Here is a 25,080-nt window from a genome sequence, read left to right as displayed (position 1 = left end):
GCATCGTCAGATCCAAACTTAGGGGAGACAGCATCCATATTTGGCACCTGAACGTGAGGCTACAAACGTGAACCAACCGCATCCCCAGTAACTCCCCACTTGTTGCCTGCACCCTGGTCTCATAATGAGCCCTTTCACTCCCCTCTCCAGAGTAGGGAAGATTCAGCAGGGATGAACCCTTGGGCGTGCATAGAGGGGGTGGCGGTGGAGGCTGATTAAGTAACTAGAGCTGAATATCAGTGTGACTGCCTGCACATTTTTAACCTCAGGGTAGATTGGGAACTTGAATTAAAACTCTGAAGTCCCTTTCTTTGATAAGGAAAAGCTAACAAGAAGGAGAAGGACAGGTTAAGTCGATTTCCTTTTTTAAACAGCATGAAGTAGCTCTTCTAGAAGGGCTCTTCTACACCAAAGTGGAAAAAAAACAGACTTTAAACTGTCAATAGGGCAGGGAAAACATGTGAGACCCTGAAGAGCACCACCTTTAGTAGCAACTGAAGCTGTGTGAGAAAGTCTAAGAGCAGAGCCTCAGGCATTTAGCGGTGTCATTCTGGGAGGTCAGACTTTGGCCTGAACACCTGCTGCATCAGCTGCTGGCAGGGCCCTGGAAGGGTGGGTGCCATTTCCTAGTTGTACCAAAATGTTGTGTTTCTGTAAACATCCAAGGTGTTCTTTGGACATGGCCTACTCAGTCTTCTCAGCTCTGAGGAACTGGTACAATGGAATTTCAGGTGCAGCCTGGTGCCTTGGCATTACTGTTTGGGCCTTGGTCAGCCATGGTCTGGGAATCAAGGTAGCTGCACTCTGCCATTGAAGGGCTATGTGACTCCAGGCAAGGCCAGCACCTTTCAAACATAGCCTCTCAGCTTCATCAGCCAAGAACATGAGGGAACTCAGCTAGGTTGGAAATGGTCAGCTCCCTTCAAGGGCCCTGGGGTGAGGGGTATAAGCTGAATGGGTCATTCTGGGCTGCACCTCATCCCAGTTTCAACCAGAGCAGCTCCCTGATGTTTTGCTCATTCTCCCCCCAGTGGGGTACAGAGGAGCATGTCTCAGGGGGACTTCCCACCATGTCCAGTTTGTGTCTCACCAGCTCTGACACCAGTTGCAGCATCTCCCCACCCCAACTCCCTCTCTTCTTAGCCATATGACCTCATGCAGGTTCTTTGGCATCAGTGTGCTGGTTCCCTTGCCTGGAAAATAAAGACCATACCACTACCTACCTCTAGGGTTTTTGTGAAGACTAATTGAGGTAGTATGTATAAAGCATTTTTATACTTTTATAGTATGAGTGTCCCAGTTTATAGTATGAGCTAAAAAAATGTTAACTCCAGCAATTTTGTTTGAACAAAGGATTCCGTGACAAAAGAAAGGCTGGAAACAACCCTGCACCTGATATCTTTAAAAGTCTCTCTAGGCCTAGTTCTGTGATTTTCTGGTACCATTTCTTCCCTTATTTCCTTTGTCCCTTCACTGCCTCCTTATAAAACCCCTGCCACTTGGATTAAACCAAAGTCAAACAGGAATCTTTCCCCAGGTCGTGGGTGGTGATGACAGGGGAAGGGGTTTGGAGAGAGTAGCAGGGATGTCTACCAGCTTCAAAGTGTTCCTGGAAATGCTGTCAGGAAGCCTGGTCATGGATTTCTGCCTGGCCTGCTTTAGTGGGTGTAACCAAACCCTCCCTCCTCAAGTGCCTCCTGTCAGAGGCATCATGACAGCTTATGCATGCTGTACAGGCAAGGACTAGATCTCTAATTACTGCTGCAGTCAATAATGTGAACACCAATGGCAAGTATCCTCACAAAGAAAAAATCCAGGACAAGGCACAAGCAATAGCTAATGCCTCACAGAATACATAAAATTTATGTCCACTTCATGGCACCGATTCACAAATGACCTCTCATCTGGCAGTTACCTTCCCTGCTTTTGCCTTCCAGCTGCTTAGTGAGAAAACAGCCATCAATGAAAGAAGCCCAGGATAAATCTGTCAGCAAGACTTACAGGACAAAATCTCCTGAGAAAGGCTGGAAGCATCCAGAAAATAAATCTCTGTGTCCTAAACAGTAGCAAGGTTACCCAAGTTTATAACATCTCCTTTCAACCCCATCTGGGATGGGCCTCACTGACTATAATTATCACCAACCTCAGATGACACCCTGAAATGGTATGTCTTTGGTTACCCTGAGGATGGCCCCACGCAGACCTCTTCCCAGATAACGGCCCTGAGAGCAGCAGGTTTGGGACAAGAGATCGTGGTTAACTTTTACCTGACAGGTATGTTTGATACTTTGAATCTTCCAGCAAGGGACTGGGCATTGAAAATGGAAGTCAGGCATTTACCACAAGTTGGGAAAGGGATTTCAAGACACTGAGAGACTTTAGAAGATGAGAGGGCAGCAGGTCTCTGGCTGTAAGGTAACAACAGTCCCAGAGCTGTCACCAAGCCTGCAATAGGTCCTCAACTGACATACTTGACTAGACACTACACAGTGGTTCTAAAAGAGGTTTAAGGACACCCAGAAAGTCTCAGCTCTCTTTTAGAATTCCCTTCAGTTTCCTCCTTTGCAGCTCAAGGGCACTTACAGCAATACCCCATGCAAGGTAGGCAAAAATCACCAGCAAGACCAGAGGTCTGCAAAAAGCCATGTGAGTTAGACAAGCAAAGGAAAGGGTGGGAGAGTGTGCGGTATCTAAGATTCCTAACTGCTTAGGAAATAAAGTTCCAACTCCTTTGCCCAGCATTCAAGCCTCTATCAATACAGGCAGCTTTCTCTTTCCAACTGTGGCATCATTGCCACCCAGATTCAGCCTTAAAGTTTAATTGCACACCCCAAGGGGACCTCAGAGTTAGTGCAAGGGGCCATAGAGTCTCATGCATGACTAAAGTCATAGTACCCACAGCTGTCTTATTTTTAATATATATGAAACCATTAGAGTTTGTATGAAATCCATACAATGTGAGTTCATTTAGAAATACAGTTGGCCCTTGGAAAACAGGGGTGTGAACTATACAGAGCCACTTAGATGTGGATTTTTTTCAATAAATACAGTACAGTGCTGTAAACATATTTTCTCTTTCTTATAATTTTTAATAACATCTCCTTTACTTTTGCTTACTTTATTGTACGAATACAACATATAATACATATATCATAGAAAATACATGTTAATCAACTGTTTCTGTTATCTGTAAGGCTTCCATGAACAGTATAGGCTACTAATAATTAAGCTTTGGAGGAGTCAAAAGTTGTATGAGGACGTCTGACTGCACGGGAGTCAGCGCCCCTAACCCCCACATCACTCAAGGGTCAATTGCATCACTGAATCTTTGGTTACTTTTTGTACTCAATGAAAAATTACTTTCCTGTGGAAGTTCTTTTGTTTTTTGTTTTTCTGTTTTCTGACAAAAAAAAAGCTGGGGTCTTCTCCTTGAGAGAGAACTACATAGTAGTTGCTGGGCTACACAGACCTATTTCTTTAAGCAATCTCTTCCCTGACATATTTCTCTTTCCCAGTGCTGTCCAATGGAAAATTAACGCAAGCCACAAATGTAATGTCAAATTTTTAGTAGCCACATTTTTTAAAAAAGGTAAAAAGAGATAGGAAAGTTAATTTTAATAATATATCCAAAATACGATCATTTCAATATGTGATCGATATTTTAAAATTATTAATGGGATATTTTACCTTCTTTTTTTCATACTAAGACTTCAAAATTTGATATATGTTTTAGAGTTACAGTACATCTCAATTTGAAAGTGTCACATTTTAAGTGCTAAGTGCTATTTTAAGCCTATTGCTACTGGCTATCATATTGGACACGCAGTACTATTTAGTCATACTTCAAAGTCTTGGTTCTTGTTGTTCCCCCTACCTTCCTACCTTCCCCACCCTCCTTTCCATGCCTCTCTGCCTGTCTGCAGCACAGCCATTCTCAATATCTAGCATACGAACCATCAGATCTAGAGATCCCCAAGTCCAAAATGGTTTCCCACCCCTTGTTTCTTCTAGCATTCAAGGTCTACACCACATACTTACCCCAGCAATTCTATCCAACCTGGTTTCATTATCAACAGTTTCATAAGTGTGAGTCATGTCTCCCCAAGAAGTTTGTAGTTTATTTGTAGATAGTAAATGTACCTTTTATCTTTTTTCTCCCCCACAGCACTGAGTAGAGTGCAGAACACACAGTAGGCTCTATTAAGTCCTCACACAACAGAATAAATTTCACTTTCCTGGAGAAGAAAGACTTTTCTTTGCCAATGAAAACAATATGACAACAAAAGAACAGAGATATGTGATATTCTTCCTCCGGGGGCCAATTTTCTTACTTGTAGATGGATGCACTTTTGTCATCAAAAATATCTTGAGACTTTCCATGGCCTCATTTTACACCACCTTGGGCCTCTCATCAGAGTCACAGACTCTGAGTATATATAACCACTGTATTTTTGAAATATTTTCCAATGCATATTTCTTTATGCCTTATAGCCATTCTGCATTTTAGCTTCACTGAAATAGAGAGAAGGACAGGGCCTCTTTGAGAAAAAAGGAAAAAATGGCAAGGAAAAACTTCCTTCCTCTTGAGGTCTGAAGGAGAAAGGGCGTGGAGAGAGGGAGGTTGGTAGTCACACGTGTGTGTCACACACCCTGCATAGAGAGCCATAGAGCCCTGGCAGGCTGTGTGCTGGAAGGTCTGGTCCAGGAACCCTTTAGAGGACTTGACAGGGACTCAGAGTGATCTACAGGAACATGGAGAGTAGAGAGGAGGTCAGTCAACAGGGAGGCTCCATATCAAGCTATGAAACCATTATCAAGCTATGAAACATTCCACAAATTCATCAGCTACAGAACACCCAGGGGAAGCAGTGAGCTAAACCAGATTTCAGTAAACACCAGCCAGCATTCACCCAAGAACCATGGTGAGACCCCTTCTGCCTGAAACTGGGAAGATCTTTCTCCTTTCCTCTGACACTATCTTAAGAGAAGACAGGGTGTACAGAAGAATCTAAATAATAACTCAAAGAGATAATTTACCTTATTACTGGACTGTGTTTTTGAACCGGCCTGCAAATATGGAAAACTGTACTTTTTCAGCACATCTTTAGTATAGCGTGAATAGCTCTATGACCCTAAGATGTATGAAGTAATTGAACAGATAAAGCTAAGAAGATGACAAAGTATGGAGTGTGTATGATGTGGGTGTAGGAGGTGAATGACTTTCAGGCAATGTTCAAAATCGCCAAAGAATCTGTAGTCATAGAATTTACTTTAATGGAACAGTAAACTCATCTTAGACATCTTGTTCAAAACAGCATTCACTGGGCATTCTCCTAGCTACTGCCAATACTCTATCCCATAAAACACAATCGCAAGGCACTGACACCTTAGCACCATCTTCCCTTCCCATGCCAGACGTCTACCTGTGGAAATCTGCTTTCAAGAAGGTTCTGGGGTCTGTCATGCAAATTAATTTAGTGTAAATGAAACTAATGTGCACCTCTCTGTAATCTGGGGTTGGTTTGGTTGTTTAGGTGGGTGTTTTTTTTTTTTGTATGTCATCCCAACTACCAACTATAAAAGCAAAGCTATGGCATCTGCTAGAGCAACTTTCAGGTGATAGTAAGCACCCAGGGAGCTATATATCTTTTCATACAAGGAGGTCTTCTTCCCTGAAATTCATTCAACAGATATTGATTAAGTGCTGGCTCTGTTCCAGACCCAGAATTAAATGCTGGAAAACATAGATGCCTCTCTGACATCTCCCCTTGGAAGTCCCATAAGTATCTCAAATGAATGTACCCTAAGAAGAGTACAAGATTCCCTCCACTCAGATCTGTTCATCCCAATTTGTGCTATCACAATAAAGAGCAGAACCAGGTATCCGTTGTGCTCAAATTAGAAACCCTGATGTAATATAATTCTTCCCTTTTACTAACACTACCGATCAGAAACATACTCTGACACTCAAAGCCACATATACTGTTAAATTAATTTCACAAGGAGGCCATTGGACTGATGCAGCTCTAATGCCTAGAGTGGCCTATGTAAGCAAACCCAAACCTAAGTCTGTAAAGGCCTCAACGTTATAAAATCAAAACCTAAGGATAACCGATCACAAACAGCCAACTAGGCTTTAGGTAATAGCCAATCAGTGATTTCTTTGCTTTGCTTCCACCTTTTCTCTATAAAAGTTGCTTGCCAGCTTCTGTGGCCAGAGAGCTCCTAACCACTTCCAGTTTGGCACTTCCCAATTCAAATCAATTTTTGCCTAAATAAACTCTTAAAATTTTGCCTCAGTTTCCTTCAACAGCCCACACACAGACGTCCAAGAAATCATTACTATTAGTCCTGCCTCTAAGTCAGATCTCAAACCTCTAGAAGAGGAAGAATTAATGTCCCTTCTACTCTTCTGTGCTCTTGGCTGAGACCTCCTATAACAAAAGATTAATAAGAGACAAACTCCCAGAAGTTTATTGGCATATATACACAGGAGATACCCAGGAAAAATAAACTCCCAAGATGGCCCAAGCCACCACCTTAAATACCATCTTCAGCTAAAGATGAAAGAAAGATATTGGGGGGATTTGGGAGCTACCAGGAAAAGCAGAGTAAATAAGGGTACTGTTGTTATACAGATTTAAGTGGGTGCCTTTTCCCTTGATATGAGTTTCTCGTGATTTAGCCACCCTTCTCGCCCTGGTACAGAGAGGGAAACACCCTTTGTACATTTCCTATGTAAATGTACATTTTTCTTAGATAAGGACAACTTCAATGTTTTCAGAGCTTCTCCTGTGTCTGCTGTTTCTCAAAAAATAATCAGCGCAAAAGAATCTTTATGCCAAAGAAGTACATTTGGGTTAGATATTCCGCTACCCTTCCGATCTCCGTGCCCATCACAGCTGCTGTCTCTCACGGTACCACTCACGTGGCCTCCGGACGGCCTCGGCTTCTTCGCTCTCGCTCCCTCCAGGAAGCTCTCCTCTGAGCGCTCAGGTCTGCAGGCAGATGGCCTCACTCTCCTGCTTGAACCCTTACAGCTTCTAGGCCTGGAATATTACCCCAACTCCGCCCCTGTCCTCCAAGGCTCCGAGTCACTATCTGCTTCTCTTCCCATGGGATCTACCCTTCAACCTTCCCCGCCTCACCCCTGACCTCTTTCTCCACCACCTACACGTTCCAGGCATGAGTCTCAGGCAGGTCTCAGAATGGACCACATTCTTTCTACCTCTGTACCTTTGCACTTGATATTTTTTCTGCTTACATTTGCTCCCCCTGCCCCATGACTGGGTCCTTCCCCACCTACTGGTCTCAGTTTAATCATTTCCTCACAAACGCCTTCCTTAATCAGCCTAACTGAAGTTACTCCCCATTTTTAACTACTACAGAATTCTGTTGATTTCCTTAAAAGCAAAATCATAGGTTGTAAACAGTTGATGTATTTACTGATAGTGCAACATAATAGTTAAGAGCCTGGATTCTGAAGTCAGACTCTCTGGATTCAAATACTGGCTCTGCCATTTAAAAGCTGTGTGGCCTTGTAAAAGTTTTGTAAATTTTCTGTGCCTCCATTCCCTTCTTTAAAATGCAAAAACTGATAATATGTGCCTCACAAGGTTGTTAGAGGATTAAATGGGTCAATATTCATGAACTTCAAATAGTGATGGTCTATAAAGAAGCATAATATGTCTGCTTATCAACTAAATATAAAAACAAAATGTGGTAATGGCAGAAATCTTGTCTTTCTTTATTCAGCACTATCTCCCCAGGGTTTAGCCTCCTGCCTAACACAAAGTAGAGGTACAATACTCATTAAGTACATAAATGAATAAAAGAATGACTAAACAGCATGACTTCGATCCTTGAAGTATTTGTGGTAGAGCCCAATAGGTTACAAACTTTAATGTGCAAACCAGTCACCTGACGGTCTTGTTAAAATGTAGACTCTGAATCCATAGGTCTGGGTGAGGCCTGAGAGTCTGTATTTCTAACAAGCCTTAGATGTTACCAATGCCAGGGGCCCATGGTCCACTTGGAATATCAAGGTTTTAACTCATTGTTGGCTGACGTAGATCTAGAAACCTGCTCCTGCAGATCTTCTGCCAGAAACAGCCTTCCTATCGCAATACCCTATCAATAGTCACTTCCTCATAAGGCCATTCCAGAGTTAGAACCTTCTGGAAGTATTGATGAGGTCTCAATGAACAGTGCCCATGATCTCACCCAGGTGTGGTGTCGCCCGAGTCAGTAATCATCCTACCTTTGCTTCTGACCACCTGGGAAGGTCTGGAAAAGGTCTCCCTATAAATTTCCCCTTTATCATCACCGGGCCACTTATATATTTCATCTGAAAAGAATCTTTTCTCTTTAGGGCTCTCTTTGGGACCTTAAAAGGTGTAGTAAATGTGTTCCCTTTACACCAGCATTTTCAGTAATTTATTCCAGATACTGGTCTTGTATTATTTAACTCTTAAATGCTTTCAGATTTCAAATATGCTTTGTATCAGCACATACAAACTATATATGTTGGCACTGGCATTTTAAGAACAAGAAGGTTAACATTTCAAAAGCAACACCCTGATTTCTTAGACATGAGGAAGGTGTGATTTTTTTTTTTCTGGGGCAGGGAGTGTATGTAGCTGGAATTACTTAGAACTGCTCACCAGTTGCCACTCAAGAATTCCTTGAATTTAAAATGTTGCCCTTGCCTCTACCGTACTGAGTGTTCCAGAAAGGAAGTCCAGCCCCTTTCCAAACTCCCAACTAAAATAACCCTGGGGCACTTTTGAAAGTAAGCATAATCTTCATACAACAAGACATTTCACAGCACCACATCTGAAGTCTGAAACCTCATTGTATATCTTCTTTAAACAATCACAGCCTGCAATGCCTAATTATCTGCTTCCAAAAGTATTTGGTTAGGCACACAACACATCTCAGTAATGGAAATGGACTCTAGTCTCCTAGAGCCAGTTCATAAAAGCAATGGAGTTGTTTTAATATTGTCAATTCTCTCTCTCAGCAGTACAGTCGAGTAATGTAGCAGAACTGTCTGATGGCCAAGGTAATGATCAGAAGGAATATAACAGAGACATCTACTGGCTGATATAGTGGAATGAGCACATTTATTCAATTGGAAGAGTTTGGCTGGAGGGCCTCACAGTACTTGTTTCACATTACAAAGTCCCTTCCACAGCATCGCTGCGGTCTGGGCCGTGTAGGATCATGGAGTAAATGCCCCAATCTCCTTACCTGCTCCCTGGAACCGTGACTCCATTTGTCACTCCAGTGAAATCTTGTCTCTCCCCGACAAGCACTCAGAGCCTTTATTACTGACTCTGCCCGTTTCGTTAATATTTGAGGATGCTGACGGCTTTAAGAAAATGAAGCTGTTGGAATTTTCCACCTTTGAGATTCTTCAGAACTGATGCCCAAGCATCCAGCTGACCTGAGAAAAATGCTGGGTTTTCTCCTCTCAAGTTCTGCCATGCCCCGTGTACTTCTTGAAGCTTGAAAACCCCAGGAAGTGCTGTCGCATCTACCAACCCTGATGACCCGTGGTCCTTTTTTTATCCCAAACTGATTTCCCTCCGAAACACTATGATTCATTATGACTCTGGTTGTTCTGAGTTCATGTCTATGTCAGTTATTGATAAGTCCCTATCAATAACCATGCCCCCAGAGAACTTGCTTCCCCTTCCTTCTATCCCTTCACTCTAATCTAGAATTAAAGGGGAATGGCAGGGATAGAAGGACTCTACTAATGGATGCTCCATATTCGACCTGCCCAAATTATTAGGCATAAAGGGATACAAGTGGTATCTTCGCCCTCGTTTCCTGAGGTGCTGCGCGTGCTTTAATAGTGACATGGGCAGACTCACAACGCCCATGCTTCTCTACAACAAGCAGTCAGATTGCCCTCCAAGAGGGAAGTTTTTTTTTTCCTCAACAAACATATTTTTGAATGGAGGTCACTGACCCTACAGGGAAAATGAGAATCCAGCACACTCAAAGGAGCCCAGTGAGAGTGCCCAGGAGGCATTTGCAGAGTATACTAGACATGGGTTGATAAAGGTCTGAGACTTAAAGCCTGTACTTTCTGCAAGATAATGAGCAAAATTCAGACTCAGTACTTAATATTAATATAGCTTGGAAGCAAGAAGCAAACATGTGTATCCAGAAGCTGTGGGGCACAGAGAAGTTTCTAGACAGTGTCAGAACAATTCCATTAAGAAGTAGCATCAATTTCCTAACTTTACATATAAGGAAGGGCTTTATACTGTGTAGTGATATCATTGCAAGATGTGTGTCTACTCATTACCAATGAACACTTTCCTGCTTTCATCAAGACCCAGCTGAGATCCCTCCCGCCTCATGATATAAGATGTCACTGCCAGGGACATGTCTGACCATCAGACAGCGGTGAGCCACCCCACTTGTGAACTTCCCTCCTACTCTCCCAGTCCTGGGAGTGTGACCCGGCACACGGGCGGCATGGCTCGCCCTTGGCAACAGCAGACCTTCTCCTCCTGCCAAAGCAGCCTTGGTCTAAAGCACAAAATGCTCTTGGTAAGTATAAAGGGCTTTAAAAATATCAGTGACGACTGTCACGGTTTTTGTTAAGTCTACGTTTTGGAGCTGTCACTGTACAACTGGCAACTTCCCCAGGTCCAATTATGACTACTGCCAAATGAACAAAACAAAACCTTTCTCCTAGAGGTCTCCACCTCAAGAACAGTGATTCTCAGCTGGGCATGACTTTGCCCCCATGGATGTGTAACGATGGCTGGAGATATTTTTGCTTGTCACTAACTTGGGGGTGGCAGGACCACTATTGGCACCTAGTGGATAGAGGCCACAAATGCTGCTAAACATCTTCCAGATGGTTAGCCCCACAATGGAGAGTTATCCTCACAGAATGTCAGTAGTACTGAGGCTGAGAAATCCTACCCTATGGGATTGTGGGAAGGAAAGGATCCTCTCCCCTCATTTTCCACCTGGAACGTCATTATCTGCTTCCTTGGTTAAAGTGGGACTGCGTGTAACAATAGAATCCTGAACACAAGACTGGAAGCCTGTGCAATTATCCTGGCCACTTTGCAATTGTGTGATCTCTGATAAATCAAAATTACCAGGTACTAATTTCAAATATTTTGTTTCTGGTGGCAGATATATTCTAGGTGGGTATTCACAAACACATTTATCATTCAAGTGACATTGTAATGCACCATTCATGTTTGAGAGTGAAAAAGGGTGCTATTAATAATTATGCTGGAATGACAGGTGTAATCTGGACTATCCTGAGCCAAATGGGACATGTGGCCATTCCCCTGTATCTATCTGGTTAACTGTCCATCTCAGGAAACACACATTCCCTAGCCCTTCTGGTCATTCCATCCAGCCCTTCACACAGGAAAGACAAGGATTATTAATACTCTAACTGCAGGGCAAGCAAATAGAAATAGCGTGGGAAGCCGAGTGCTACTGTGCCCTTGGTGACCTGATTTCCATCCCAGGGTCCCTCCCTTGCTGTCACGTCATCCTCCCCTAGCACCATAGCTACATGAAGCAAGGAACTAGGACTGCATGATGGCAGGTTTGGGGTCCATGCCTATTTCCTTAATGTATTTAACAAGCCTGTTATGTTCAGTAAGCACTGGCTGCATAAGAGAGCCTGTGACACCATCTTAATACTAACCAGGAGAGAAGCTGGTTAGCATTAAGTGCCCAGAGAGTCCAGGGCCAGGACAGATAGTCATCTTTTCTTCATTAATGCTCAACTTCCTATCGTATCGCTAGATAGCAAACCACATCCATCTTTATGGGCAGTTTAGGGAGAATAAAAGAAGAAAGACACGCATGGGTAATAAAGAACATCCTCACACAGAAAACTGTCAAGTGTGGTCGCCTGATTTAGATCTGGTTTCCTAACCTCACTTTCTATTTGTTACAGAGCCTGATCTCTTAGACCCGGATCTGGAGCGATGGATTCGCTTTTCCCTTGGCCATAAGGTAACCTGACCTGATTATTGTCCTGACATGACCTCGTGGCACTGGAATCTCAGGGCTGGGCCATGCTCTAACTCCAGTGGCCACATAAAGTGACATTGCTCCTTTGTCCTAATGCAGGATTGCCACATAAAATACAGGACACCCAGTTTAATCTGACTTTCAGACAAATAACATGTAACGTGTTAGTATAAGTAAGTCCCAAATATTGCATAAGATATATAAAAAAGTTATTTGTTCTTTATCTGAAATTTGAATTTAATTGGGTTTCCTGTGTTTTGATTCATTAAATCTGGCAACTCTATCCTAATTTAACAACGTCCTGACTTCCTCCACAAAACTACAGTTCTGTGACCTGGCATCATTTGACATGTGCTATAATGCAGATGGCCACAGACCTACCTGAAATTAGAGACCCTGAATCATCCAGACCATTAAAAAGAGGTTGTTCAACAAATATGGAGACCAAAGCTGGTGGTCATTGGTGTGACATGGAGAATTTCTACTTTGCACTTACCAGTTTTAACTAAGTACTATTTGGCTCACCTGAAGCTCAGGATTTCACCTAAGAGAAAAAAGGAGCTTAATGAAAAGCAACAATTTGCTGACTGGTAGCTGGTGACCAATGCCACCTTCCAGGGCTGGCTAGAAGAGACTAAAAAAACATATATATCTAGAAATAAAAGGAGCATAAGCCTTGGCTCTCATATGGGTGAAAAAAATATATTAACAGAGAAACCATTAGTGTCATATTTAGGTGGCAGAGTCCGTGTTGTATGCAGCAAATGGCAAGTTTCAGGGGGAACTGAACTTCCTCCCCACTTACAGTGGCAGGATGTGGGGAAACAGAACGGGGGAAGCGGTACCTGGGAATGTCTTTAAAATTCTGGGTTATAAAGTTATGAAGCAAGATGCAGTTTTTTGAAGTTTACCTCTTATACATTTAACAAATAACTATTTCTCATGTCTAAAAGGAATGTTATATTTGTAAAAGCCTGTAAATGGCTCATCTGGCTTTTCATACTTTTAAAAACAAATTCTTTTCAATGTTTCAGTATAATAGAATAAAAACCATATGGGGCCTGTTTTTATAAAACGTCTGAGCTTAAAAACATGAATTACATTGGGTAGTCACTAGACCTCTGGACTGGAAGATGAGTGTGCCATCCAAACTGGAAGAGGAAACCGCTGATGAGTGTTAAAGGGAACATAATCCCACCCTCCTCATAATTAAATGACACACACCTAACTTTAACAAGGGATGCTCGCCCATTTCTCTTGTAGAACAATGTAAGATCCACACTTTATTTATTTTCAAGGGACGGACCTGAGCATCCAGAATCTTCCCTGAGCTCCCAGCTTCTCCCCCAGCAGGCCCAGCCTCCAGCATGGCGGGACAGCTGCCAGTTGCCACCCTGGCCGCACACCACACTCGTGTCCCCAGAGGTCCTCCATCCGGGCTGTACCAGGCCCAGGCCCAGCTGAGGCAGCAGAACATGATGCACAGGTGCAGAGAAGTGCTCATTGCTCATCTGTTTATATCATAAACCATCTCTGGCCACAGGCTTGCTATCTAAAATTCTCCACTTGGAACTTACTCAATCATCTGCCTAAATCAAAAGATCTCCTCTCCTTTCAAATATATCCTGAATTAAAATCAATGCTAAGGCAAGAACCATGTCATTTAAATCAAAACAAAACAAAAACCACCACCCACTCCCTCTCCTAGGCCTTTAAGCCCAGCTTCTTCACCAACAGTGAACAGCTGTCCTGAAGCAGCCATTCACTCTCACTATTTTATGACTCAGCCCCTTCCATCACTTTTCTAGGGAAGGTTTCCGAGTCTATATGCACATGAGACACTCACAATGTGGCCAGGCCCTCATACATGCCTGTGACTGACTCTGGGAGCCCCCAGCAGTGCACCCTTTAATGATGCTCTTAGTATCCTGATATCTGATTTTAGTTCTATTACATGTCAGAGGCACTTTAGCCCGCCCTGGGTTAAGGGCTCATACATCTATGCTGGTGCCTATCCAGAGAGGAGATTGCTGATTTTTTCACTCCCTAACCCAAATATTCATTCTTCTTTCTCTTTGCCTCATAACATAGAAATGAAAGAAGCAAAGAGTGTGTGTCCTCTGGAATCAATTGTAACTACTGCTATTACACAGGTCATTTGGCCCAAACTGAGGATCCTGACGGTTTTTCTATGCCTTGACTTCAAGGCAACAGAAAAAGGAAAAGAAAGCTCACAAGGAAGCAAGTGCTCCAGAGGCACTTCCGGGGAGAGGTCACCCGTACCTCGCAGGGCGTTTCAGGGCCCGTTTCAGCCGACTGTTACTCTAATGAGATAGAGACCTCCAGCACCACATTAAAATGTCCTCATGTTTTAGTGTGTGGATGTGTCCCACAGCAGGGGCTGGTGTCTTGTACATGAAGTGGGAGGCCCTTGCTGCATACCTACTTGTATTTTTAAATAAAGTGCATCCAGCTGAGGGCTGGCAGTCAGCACATTCCCATTGCTTCATTGAACACAATGAGTTCTCTCGGCTGACACCCACAAGCCACATACCTCCGTACCTCTGGGTGGATCAGTTCAATCTTCTGGCCCTCAATCTGCCCATCTATCAAACCAGGAGGGTAAACTACTGCCATCACTAAACTTCAAGTTCCAATCTACTGGGGCTCCTGCCCCACAATGTTGCCTAGAGAACAAAGAGTATGTCTCAGGTGGATTTATTTTCCTGAAGATAGAGGCAGTTATTTTTTCCATCAGGGAAAGTGGCATACCATGAACCATTTCCTAAACTATCAACCCCAAGCTATTTATACCTCAGTGAGGTCCTGTGGACATATCATCATACAGAAATTACTTCAACAATAAAGAGTAAAGTCACTAAGTGAACAAAGGTGACTCAGCCAAGGAGACTTAGCATCTGAGCTCCCTAGAGAGAAACTTGATACTTGTGTGTGTGTGTGTGCGAGTAACCCCCAAACTCATTTAGTGATTCAGATAGACAGGGAACAGTGGTAATAATCTGGAATCATATCACTAAGAGACAGTTGAACACCAAGTTGTACACATGAGGAGCGGCAATAACAGGATGGGAGTAATACAGGCGACAGAATTCAGACCTAAGGACTGCAGAATTTAGTTGGGGGATAGGACACAGGCCTGCTGGATGACATTAATTCACTTAGAGCTCTTCTCTTTCTCTAGATACACAATGCCTAACAAGGACTCAAGTATTCTGAGAAAAAAGAGCAAGGATACTCTAATATCTGAAGCACTTTTGCTGTTTTAAGTTATTTTTGGCAATTTACCATTGAATCTTAAGTTATATAGATTCTTGGTTCTGATGCTGTGATTTCAAAGTTATTTCCACAGTCTGAAAATTGGCAGATCTTTAGAATAAACTGACTTTCCAGAGAAAAGGCAAGTGATCTAATATAGTGGGATTCAGAAATTAGTTAGATGGATTATGTCCAATGTTTAGTCTCTGAAGTTACAGTAAAGGCAAAATGTATCTAGAAGTTAGGAAAGGATGTATTCTTTAAAGGAGTGAATATTCTAAGCCAACACTTTTCAAACTCAGGGTATGCAGTGGACTGAATGTTTATGTCCCCTGAAAATTCATATGTTGAAGCCCTAATCCCAGCATGATGGTGCTCAGAGGTAATTAGGCCGTGAGGGTGGAGCCCCACGATGGGATTAGTGCCCTTATAAAAAGAGGCTGGACTGCTTGGTGGCTGCCTCTCTGCATCTGAAGTTACAAGAATTTGAGCCTCACCAGAACCCAACCATGCTGGCACCCTGACCTCAGACTTCCAGGCTTCAGGCCTGAGAAATAAATTCCTGCTGTTCATCAGCCACCCTGTTAGAGCAGCCCTAACTGTCTATAATAGGGTGCATTTGGGGGCCTTGGAGATGTTGTTAAGAGGCAGAGTCTCATTCCGTAGGCCAGGGAGAGGCCTGAGATCCTGCATTCCTAACAAGCTCCCAGATGATGCTCCTGTCACTGCTGGTACCTAGACCACACTTTGAGTTAAGAGGTTCCTAAAGGACCAATTTTCAAAGAATACGTCTGCAACCATCTTCATGCTCAGATTATTCTAAGGTCAATATAATATCTGATGATCTGGAAGGTATTTCTGGTCCCTGCTTGGGTTCAGTATCATCAGTAATTATTTCAAGGAAACACTCTCATTATTTAAGCTTTCTTGTTGTCTAGATTCTGGGTCATGAGAGTTCTAAACTGGATGGGGATGAGAAAAAGACAAGGCACAGCTGTGGAGAAGAGTTTTTATTTTCTCCTATCCTTCCTCCTTCTTTCAGTTTTAAGTTCACATATAAATTTTGGCTTGGCAGCACCAGACTGGGAGTAGCAGTGAAAAATTGGACTGCTGTCCTGAAAAATGTATCAAACAGCCCCTTCATCAGTCTCCGTGAGTAAAGAACTGAGGCAGTCCCACTGGCGAGGCCAGCAGCCCAGTCCCATCTGGTGTCCTCAGCTTTTGATGTTGTCATGGAGAAGCAGACTGAGAAAGTAAGGAGCTTGGTCTGTGGGTGATCTGAAGTAAAGGAGATAATATAACTTAGATCTAGAGACCATTTAATGCCACATCAATTACTCTGATTCTTCAGAAGCTTTTCTTTCTTTTACTTGGTTACCTTCTCCTGCCTCTACTCCACCCAGCAAATATTTCTGAGTACCTACTTCCTCCCAGGTCCTGTTCAAGGAGCTGGGAACATAACAGGGATTAAAACTAAAATTTTTTACCGTATATTCTAATAGAAGACACCAGGCAAAGAAACAAGTACCTAATTGAGAATATGAAAAAGTGAAAAATGCTATGGAGACATGTTCCGAGCAGCATTATTCACAATAGCCAAAAGGGGGGGGAAACCCAAGTGTCCATCAGTGGCTGAATGGATAAACAAAAAGGGGTGTGTGTATGTACAATGAATGCAGTATTATTCAACCTTACAAAGGAAGGAGATTCTGACACATGGTACAACACGGAGGAACCTTGAGGTCATTGTGCTAAGTGAAATAAGTCAACCACAAAAAGACAAATATCGTATTCTTCAATGTGTAAGAAATACCTAGAGCAGTCAAATTCATAGAGACAGAAAGTAGAAGAGTGGTTTCCAGGGCCCAGGGGGAGGAGGAAAAAGGAGTTGTCTAACAGATATAATTTCAGTTTTCCAAGATGAAAAAGTTGTGGTGACTGTTGCACAACAATGTGAACATTAATACTACTGAACTGCATGTACACTTAGAAATGGTTAAAATGATACATTTTGTATTATGTGTATTTTTTTAATGCTATGGAAAAAAAGTAAGCAGAAAAGTGGGTTAGTTAGGTCCAGGGTGAGGAGGTTCCAATTTTAAATAGGGTGGCTAAGAAAGGTCTTACTGAGAAGGTGACTTTGGTGCAAAGATCTGAAAGAAGTTAGATATTGGGCCCCCTGAGACAAGAGCCTTCTGGCAGAGGAGGTGGTGGTGGAGGCTGTAGGAATGGCCAGGAGGCCGCGGCTCTTGCGATTCCGTCCTGCCCCCCTGGGGCGGCTGAGTCAGAGCCACCAGCCGCTTGCCTCCCCACGCTGAGTGGCTGTGCTGGGAGAACTGCCAGCACAGACCTACCAGGAGCTAGTGAGCACTCACCCAGGAGATCCCAGTTTTTCTGTTGCTCTGGTAGCTAGTCACCCCTTTTCAAATTATTTTAGTATGTAAGAGCTGAAGTGGAAGAGCAAGCAGAGTGGTGCGCCCTCAGTGGGCCTGCATCACACTGACTGATGGACAGACCGTAGACAAAGATAGAACAACCAGACAGCAGGAGATCTGTACCCAGCCCCAGGCCCTGGGGAGAGAGAAGGTTCTAAGGAAAAGCTGTTAGCATATTTATGGGCACCTGGAAGACAGAAGGGCTGCTGGGGGGTGGGGGCGCATCCCATCCTGCATGGATCACAGCCTGGCTTCAGCACAGTGCAGTATAAAGGGTACAAGATGACAGGGGCCTGGGACTGGAGCTTCTAGAAGGTCTCAGCAAGGAAAGGTGTTCACACAAAAGCTGTGTAGCAAGTGTGAGGTATGTGGCTTCAGACATCTACAGAAGAGCAGAGAATAAATAAGAAAGCTATTGGGGGATGCATCTGAGAAAAGCTGTTAGCATATTTTTCTCTACTGGGCACTCACAGTTAATACAGGAGACTGAAGTCCAGTAAAATGTGGGTGCCACTCATACTGAGACCTCTCTCATTGATAAAAGCTAGGAAATCTGGTTTACTGAAGGACTTCAAGTTGTGTGTGTGTACTCAGCAACTCTAGGATTCCGTGATCTAGTTGAGCTCGTATCTTCAAATGTGGGTCAGCTTCACTTTCATTCAGTTCCTTTATGCTATTTGAGCTTCAATTTGTTCATAAGCAATATGGGGGCAATAAGCCCCCATGGGGTAGCAGTGAGCTACAGATGGAAAACTATTTGGAGTAGTTCGAAGTCCTAACTCAACCAATAAATAATCGTAATTATGATTATATCCTTTCATTGTCATTTTATTCTTCTTCTTTCCCCTCTCCACCCTGGAAAAAAAAAGAACATCTGCCAAGAGCCTGAGTAGAACAAGTCTTTAAAGTTAGGTGCGTGATTTGCCATGGTCCCTAAGAAGGAATTTAGTTTTAAACCCTTTTGAAACATCTGTTGCATCTCAACTCAGTAAATGCAAATAACACAGAAATAGTAGCATCTGGGCTAGCTATGAAAAATATCTGCTCCTTTTTTAAAAAACAGGAGAGAGGGAAAACGGGAAGAGAGAGAGCAGAGAGAAGAAGCAAGACTGCTACATCTCTCATACTGAACGCTGAGCACTGATCACTAGAAATCATGTTCTACGTGCCACGCAGGAAGCTGTGTGATGAGTGTGCACACACAGCGGCCATCTGCTCGGGAGCTGGGCTCTGAGTCCCAGGGCCCCGTGCTGGGTCAGCACTCTCCACCACAGGCACTGGGAAGTGACTTTCTCTGTTTGCCACTCTCTCCTGTGTGCAAGCCTTTGCTTCTAGGAAAGAGGGAAGAAATGGTCCATGAAGTTTTATGTGCCTTGAAAAAAACAGAAACATCATCAGAGAAATTACAGACCATGCTATGGGCAGACTGCAGCAAAGAAGGGGCCTGTGGCCAGGCTGGCCTACTGCCTATAAGAAGCAGAGAAGGCCAGTGGGGACAACAGAACCACAGCCTCAGAGGACTGGGACAATTTGACCAAGTGTGGAGAAGCAAAAGCCTTACAGGAAAAGAAAAAGATTTTGTAAGTCACAGAGCTCCATGTTTTCCCCCATTTTGAATGAGTTTCGTGGAGTGTTTTTTGGTCTGGCCCAGAGGAGGTCTGCTCACAAACAGCAGGGAGAGCTGGCCAACTCATCATGTCCCAAGGCAGGTGCATCCCTGTGAACAGGCTATCAGGACAGGCAGCTGCTGTCACAGAGGGCCACTGCAGTTAGGCCAGAGATGGGTGTGCCTGGGCCAGTCGGGGCTGGATGTGGGGGGGTCTTTCCCAGTCAACAGTGAACTCATCTGACCAGAGGCCTAGAACTCATCTGATGCAGCTGAGATAGGACACACCCCTTCTTGAGAGGTACAAGGACACTTACGGGCTCTTCCACTCTCATCAGGACCCTCTGTTCCCAATAATTTGCCCAGGCAGTTACAGGCCTGTGGGAGAATTATCTCATTCACAGTGTGTTGCTTTTTAGACCAGCCTTGGTAATAAGGAGCACCCTTACTGTTGTAACTATGGATGCTTAAAGCTTAAATGGAGGTTAAGGGTCTTAGACTTTATGTAGTCTGACCTCTTCTGCTTGCAAACAGGCACCATGAGGCCACAGAGGCTATGACAGACCTGCCACATGCAGTCAGAGCCTGACCCGTGGCTCATTCCGTTCCAGCAGGACACATCCAATTTGTCCCTGAGAGGCTGTCAGAGCCACAAAAGGCTTCACTGACTTGGATTCCCCTGCCCACTTATGGTAACAAATGGAATATGAAGGAAACAAACATCGGTAATTATTGTCAACTATAAGATAGGGCTCGGGGCCACGAGGAATGGAGAAGAAACAGCGAGGGACAAGAGACCTGGGCGCTGTGCAGTCTAGAAGAGCAAAGGAGGGAGGGAGGAGAGCCTGGCATACAGGGGAAGGGTGAGGGTGAGAAGGGAGAGCTGCGGAGGAGGCCTGGGGAGCCCCAGACTCAAGGACTGGACAGCAGAGCAGGAAAACAGGGTGGGCAGGCAGGGGATCCCATGAGAAACAGGAAAGGCAAGTAGAAAACTTAGCCGGACATAAATTCACTAGAAGAGTCAGCCTGAAGGATTAGAGAAGTCAGATCAGCAGCCTTCTGCTGAGCCCCACCCTGGTGGGTGTGCGGGTGTATGTGTGCAAATGTGTCACCTTGAACCGCAGCCTCAGTTTCATCCCAGGGTAAAGAGGTCCAGGGTTAACAAGCCCACTTTCCCAGACCTAGATGTGCAGAGCCCCCCTCCCTGGGCATTTACACCTCCTGGAGCCAAGCCCGGCAGAGGACTAGAGGGCTTGTTAGGCAAGAGATGGGAGACTTAAATTACACCCCAGGGGCCAGTAGGGTCACACAAAGCCAGCATTGTTCTTACTTTAATCATGGCTTTTGCTTCACAAATCCTGCTTTGAGACCCCATGCTGTGCTCAGTTGGATGGCAGCCCCTGGGTAGTTTATGGTTTTATCAGAGATTGTTTCTCTATTTTCTAAAATTATCACTGAATTTCCCTTTTTTCCCTCCTCAGAATAATTACTGACAAATACGTACATAAACATAAACCTGGGTGAGGGATTGCCCCACCCCTTGGATTTTCTCTAAATGAAATCAAGCCCTCTACTTTCTCATTCTCGTCTTTCCTTTAGGAAAAAAGGAATAAAGAAAGAGAGAGGGGAAGGGCAGTGAGACCATCTTTTTAAAAAGTCCGAAAACTGAATTCTCATACTATTTAATGAAGCTTTTTCCTCTGAAAGGGAATAAAGGCTAAATTATGCCAAAGGGTGACAATCAGAAGTATTCTGAGTCAGGGAAAGTTTACCTTAGCCTGATTTTATGCCTTCAATACTTGCTTATATTCTAAGACCTCCATTTAAATGGAGATTTGAAATATTAGAAGTTAGGGAAACCAAAAAGACATTTTTCTCTAAATCCCATAAACGGCACCTCTTTAACTCCCAAAGGTATCTGACAGTGAGGACTTGCTGGGCACTACGGGATGGCTGTCCCTGCGGAGGGTGTACGGGCTGGCAGAGAGAAGGGTGTCCCTGGAAGACTGTACATATCCTGAAGCCATCTCCACCCTCCTCCGCATCACCTTCATCTCTCCCTGGACAACGGCAAGGGCCCCCCCACCTCCCACCCCACAGACCAGTTTCCCTGTTTCCTCCCTTGCTTCCCCACAGTACATTCCCACCAAAGGTCAGAATGATCTTGGAAACTCCACATAAGAGGACGTCCCTCCCTTGCTCACAGCCTCTGTGCTCTGTGGCTGCTGTTGACAGTAGAAATAAAGGGGAATCAAGCCCATGACCTGGCTGGCCACCACCTGCCTCCCCACCTCAACACCTCCCTGCTCTCTCCCTTTTCCCACAAAGCAAGGGGAGGCCCTTTGGGGTTTACCATTCCTTCGGCAAACCTGCCTTGTTCTACCTTTCAGTCGTGTCCTTCAGATATTTTGGAGGTCCTTCCTGTAACTAAATGACTAGGAAAATTATACACCCAGCCCAAGTTTTCATCCACAAGACAAGGATGAATGGTGCAAGAATCAAGTGCCTGGGAACTATGGTAAGAAAAGTTATCAAGTCGTTTTCCCCTGGCCCCCTTTGGAGTGCAGCTCACTGAAAGCACTAGCAAGTCCGTTTGCCGTCTGTGCCTCCCTTTCACTAGAAGGGAGCCTCAGGGGAGTAGCGACCTTCTCTCTCTGTCTCCTACTCTCCCCACCTAGAGCCGCTATAGGGACTTAGTGGACATTCCATAGCTGGAAGAGTAAGCAAATGAAAGAAAAAAAAGGTGCTCCCACATTATAAATACTGGTTTACAGCTATTCTATGATTAGGTGCAAGAATGAGTACAAATTCTAAATTGGAAACAAGTTCCTTCTTGCTTAAAAGATACTGGAACAAAAATGGTGACATCATCAAGGCCTCATGATGTACCAAGAGAAACCCACTTTCCTGCTTATCTTCCGGCTGAGGCCTTTTGCACACACAAACTGACCACTCAGGGAACCACTGCTTCAAAAGGAAACATTTGACACATGGCCTTTTCTTCAGTTGAGGTTGTGATTTACCCTTCTAGGAGGCATCCATTTGCCGCAAAGCACTATGGCTGAGTGGGGAGAGATTTGTAATAGTGTTTGAAGTGGTGACTATCACTGTGTAACTCAGTAATAAGCCTTTGAATCTCAGGATCCATATCTGCAAAATAGGGTAATAAGATTTGCCTCGACTTCCCTCTTTAGCATTTCTGGGAGATGTTAGATTCTGATCAAACCCTATGAGCTTCTTAAGGAGAAAAAAATTTAATACAGAGACAAAGTACATGTAATAAGTGATCCCTCTGGTTTTCAAGTTCTTATCTGTATGATTAAGACAAAAAGTGATAGACTCCTTTCAGTGAGGTGTCCTCCTCCTCTAAGAACATGACTCGATTATTATTCCCACCCCACAGAAACTAGAGATCCAAAAAGTCAATAAATCTGGGAGAGAAAAGCTCAGTTTAGACTAAGGCCTTACAGAAATCTAGGGAACAATTCCAACCAAGAGCCCGGTTGAAAATATGGATTCAATTTCCTGTTCCTAGTAAGTCAACTCTCTTAGCACATCTTTGCTTGATTTGATAAAAGTTCCAAAGACATCCAATTCATTCATATTAAGAAGACCATGTAAACACAGACTGCAGCACTGTCCTGTTGCCCCCCACGATCAGCATCACTTGGAACACCCTCTCCTGTGATTATGTAAAATACCACAGTTGCATAACATTTATTCCCCTTCCACAGTAAATCTTAGGTAGATGGCTATGGCACTCCCGGCTCACTGCCTGACTGATATGTGTTCTTCTCTCCTTCCTTGTTCACAAAACTCTGACTGTTTTCAAGAGAAGAATGCCCAGCCCCAAGTGAGATATTCATATGCCCAGCTTCATTAGAAGTTCAAGATGGCAATGTGATGCGGTTCTGGCTAATGAGATGAAAATAAAAGTCTATCAAGCCTCTGGGGCAGGTTTGCTGCTCCTGATATGAAGGGGCACATGCTGATGGCTCAATGTCTCTCTTACTGTCTTACACAGGAAGAGACAGGCAGTGGCCACCTGGTAACCACCAAAAACAAGCAAGAAGACAGAAGCCCTGGTTTGCTGGGCACAGCAAAAGGTTGGAAAGAGTTCGACTCTCTGATGACATCATTAAGCACCTTACATCTATACCAGAAATGGCCTCCATCTGGTCTTCCTGATACCTGAGAACAAGAAACACTTATTTCTTTAAGGCAACTAAATTAATTCATGCAATACTCATAGCCAAAATTATTACTAAGTGATACAATGACTGTCTTATTTGAGAATAGAGAAATAGTATCCTGGATCAATAGGAATGAAGGGCCCATGTAAGAGATTCCCTGCTTCCAGGAAAAAGTATCCTTAAATCATCTCTTCCATTTAGTCCCTATCATTCATGGCCAAACATAATGATGCAGAATTATTCCTTAGATCCTGAATCCTTGGCCTCTACAGCCTCACTGTTTCTCACCAGCCAATTCCCTCTATTCCACATCGCCCTTTATTATTTTCCATCCATTAATCATTTGCATTGTTCAAGTTCACAATATTCCAAACTCTGCCCATTTCAATTAGATGCCAGGGTCGCAGACATAAGCCGGCAGCCCTGACCTGTGCAGGGCTAACCTCAGAGGTGGCTGGATTCCTGCAGGCTCTATTTCCATGTATGCCATCTTGAGTCCAGGACTAGATAATTTCACTCATCTAGAAAATTAAGGTGAATAAGAGAATAGAAAACTGGAATGGCATATGGTCTAGCTTCCTGAATTTGTGTGATTATCCATTATCAAATAGCAGGCACTGAGTTATTAAGTCTATTGACAGATGCAATGTAATTTTCTTCAAACAGATAACTGATCCTGGAGCTGATAGGATTTGACTGTACCATGCCCACTCCCTGATATTTTTATCATTCTTCACTTTCTTCATTCCCTGCTCTATGTTATCAAATTACCAGAATAAATATATACACAGAACTAAAGCAATATGGGATGCCTTAAATTTATACTCAGGGCTCTCTTTATTTAGTTACATAAAATTTTCTGACTGAGCAGCACTGCTTTCTAGTCTTGGGACAAAGAACAATAAAAATAAGTAGAAAAATAACAATGAAATGTATTCATGGAAAATACAATGAAATTGAAATGAAATGTTCAAAAACCTGAAACTTTGAAATAAACTCCCCAGAAATGGGTGAAATCAGACTCTGAGTTTAAATATTTGTAAGGACATGAAAGTGTAGAAACCACACTGCTTAATGCGTGAAGGTCTTTTCCTCTTCCTTTTATAACCCCTGGCAAAGAGGTTCTCATACAGGTAATAAGCCAGCACTGAAATGTAGCTCAAATACAAAAGTAAAATAAAATCATTGGGACAATATTTGAAACAAACTGTGAAGACATTTTGCACACATTTTTAAAACACCTCTCTGAGTACACACCACGTGGAGGGCACTCAAAAGAACGACACAGCAGCCTGTTTCCCAGCCCCTGGGGTTAAGCTCCCATTATTGTGAAGCAAACAAACAAAATTCCTTCTGGTCCCACAATTTAGCCCAGGACCCTAGTTCAAACTGTTGTATTCTCCTCTGACCTTTCTCCCCAACTAAGATGACTTTGTCAATTATCTGGGGTCCAAAGAGTTAACAGAAGCAACAAAAAGAGCATCTAGATGTTTACTTTAAACCGGTAGATATAGTATACACATTCTGATTAAAATACAAA

The 25,080-nt window shown here is 43.5% G+C and overlaps 2 long non-coding RNA genes across 4 annotated transcripts in view; one reads left to right on the top strand and one right to left on the bottom strand.

Annotated features, from left to right (window-relative positions):
- Nucleotides 1-2,126: 2,126 nt before the first annotated feature.
- Nucleotides 2,127-24,555, top strand: LOC118973098 (uncharacterized). Of its 3 annotated transcripts, XR_012120895.1 has the most exons (5): nt 2,127-2,274; nt 10,350-10,569; nt 11,954-12,012; nt 18,805-19,321; nt 23,372-24,555. It is a non-coding gene; the product is annotated as an uncharacterized lncRNA (long non-coding RNA). The 3 variants fall into 3 exon arrangements; XR_005062323.2 differs by lacking the exons at nt 18,805-19,321; nt 23,372-24,555 and adding an exon at nt 13,329-14,438 and having other exon boundaries at nt 2,131-2,274; XR_012120894.1 differs by lacking the exon at nt 18,805-19,321 and having other exon boundaries at nt 2,133-2,274.
- The window catches only part of LOC140843278 (uncharacterized), an 80,733-nt gene continuing 71,973 nt past the window's right edge, over nt 16,321-25,080 (bottom strand). The window contains exon 5 of the long non-coding RNA XR_012120896.1: nt 16,321-16,584. This is a non-coding gene — a long non-coding RNA (uncharacterized lncRNA). The remainder of the gene's footprint in view (nt 16,585-25,080) is intronic.

The sequence above is a fragment of the Manis javanica genome, chromosome 1 (genome assembly GCF_040802235.1).
Source record: "Manis javanica isolate MJ-LG chromosome 1, MJ_LKY, whole genome shotgun sequence".
NCBI classification, from domain to species: Eukaryota; Metazoa; Chordata; class Mammalia; order Pholidota; family Manidae; genus Manis; species Manis javanica.
This window is presented reverse-complemented; position numbering and strand designations above follow the sequence as displayed.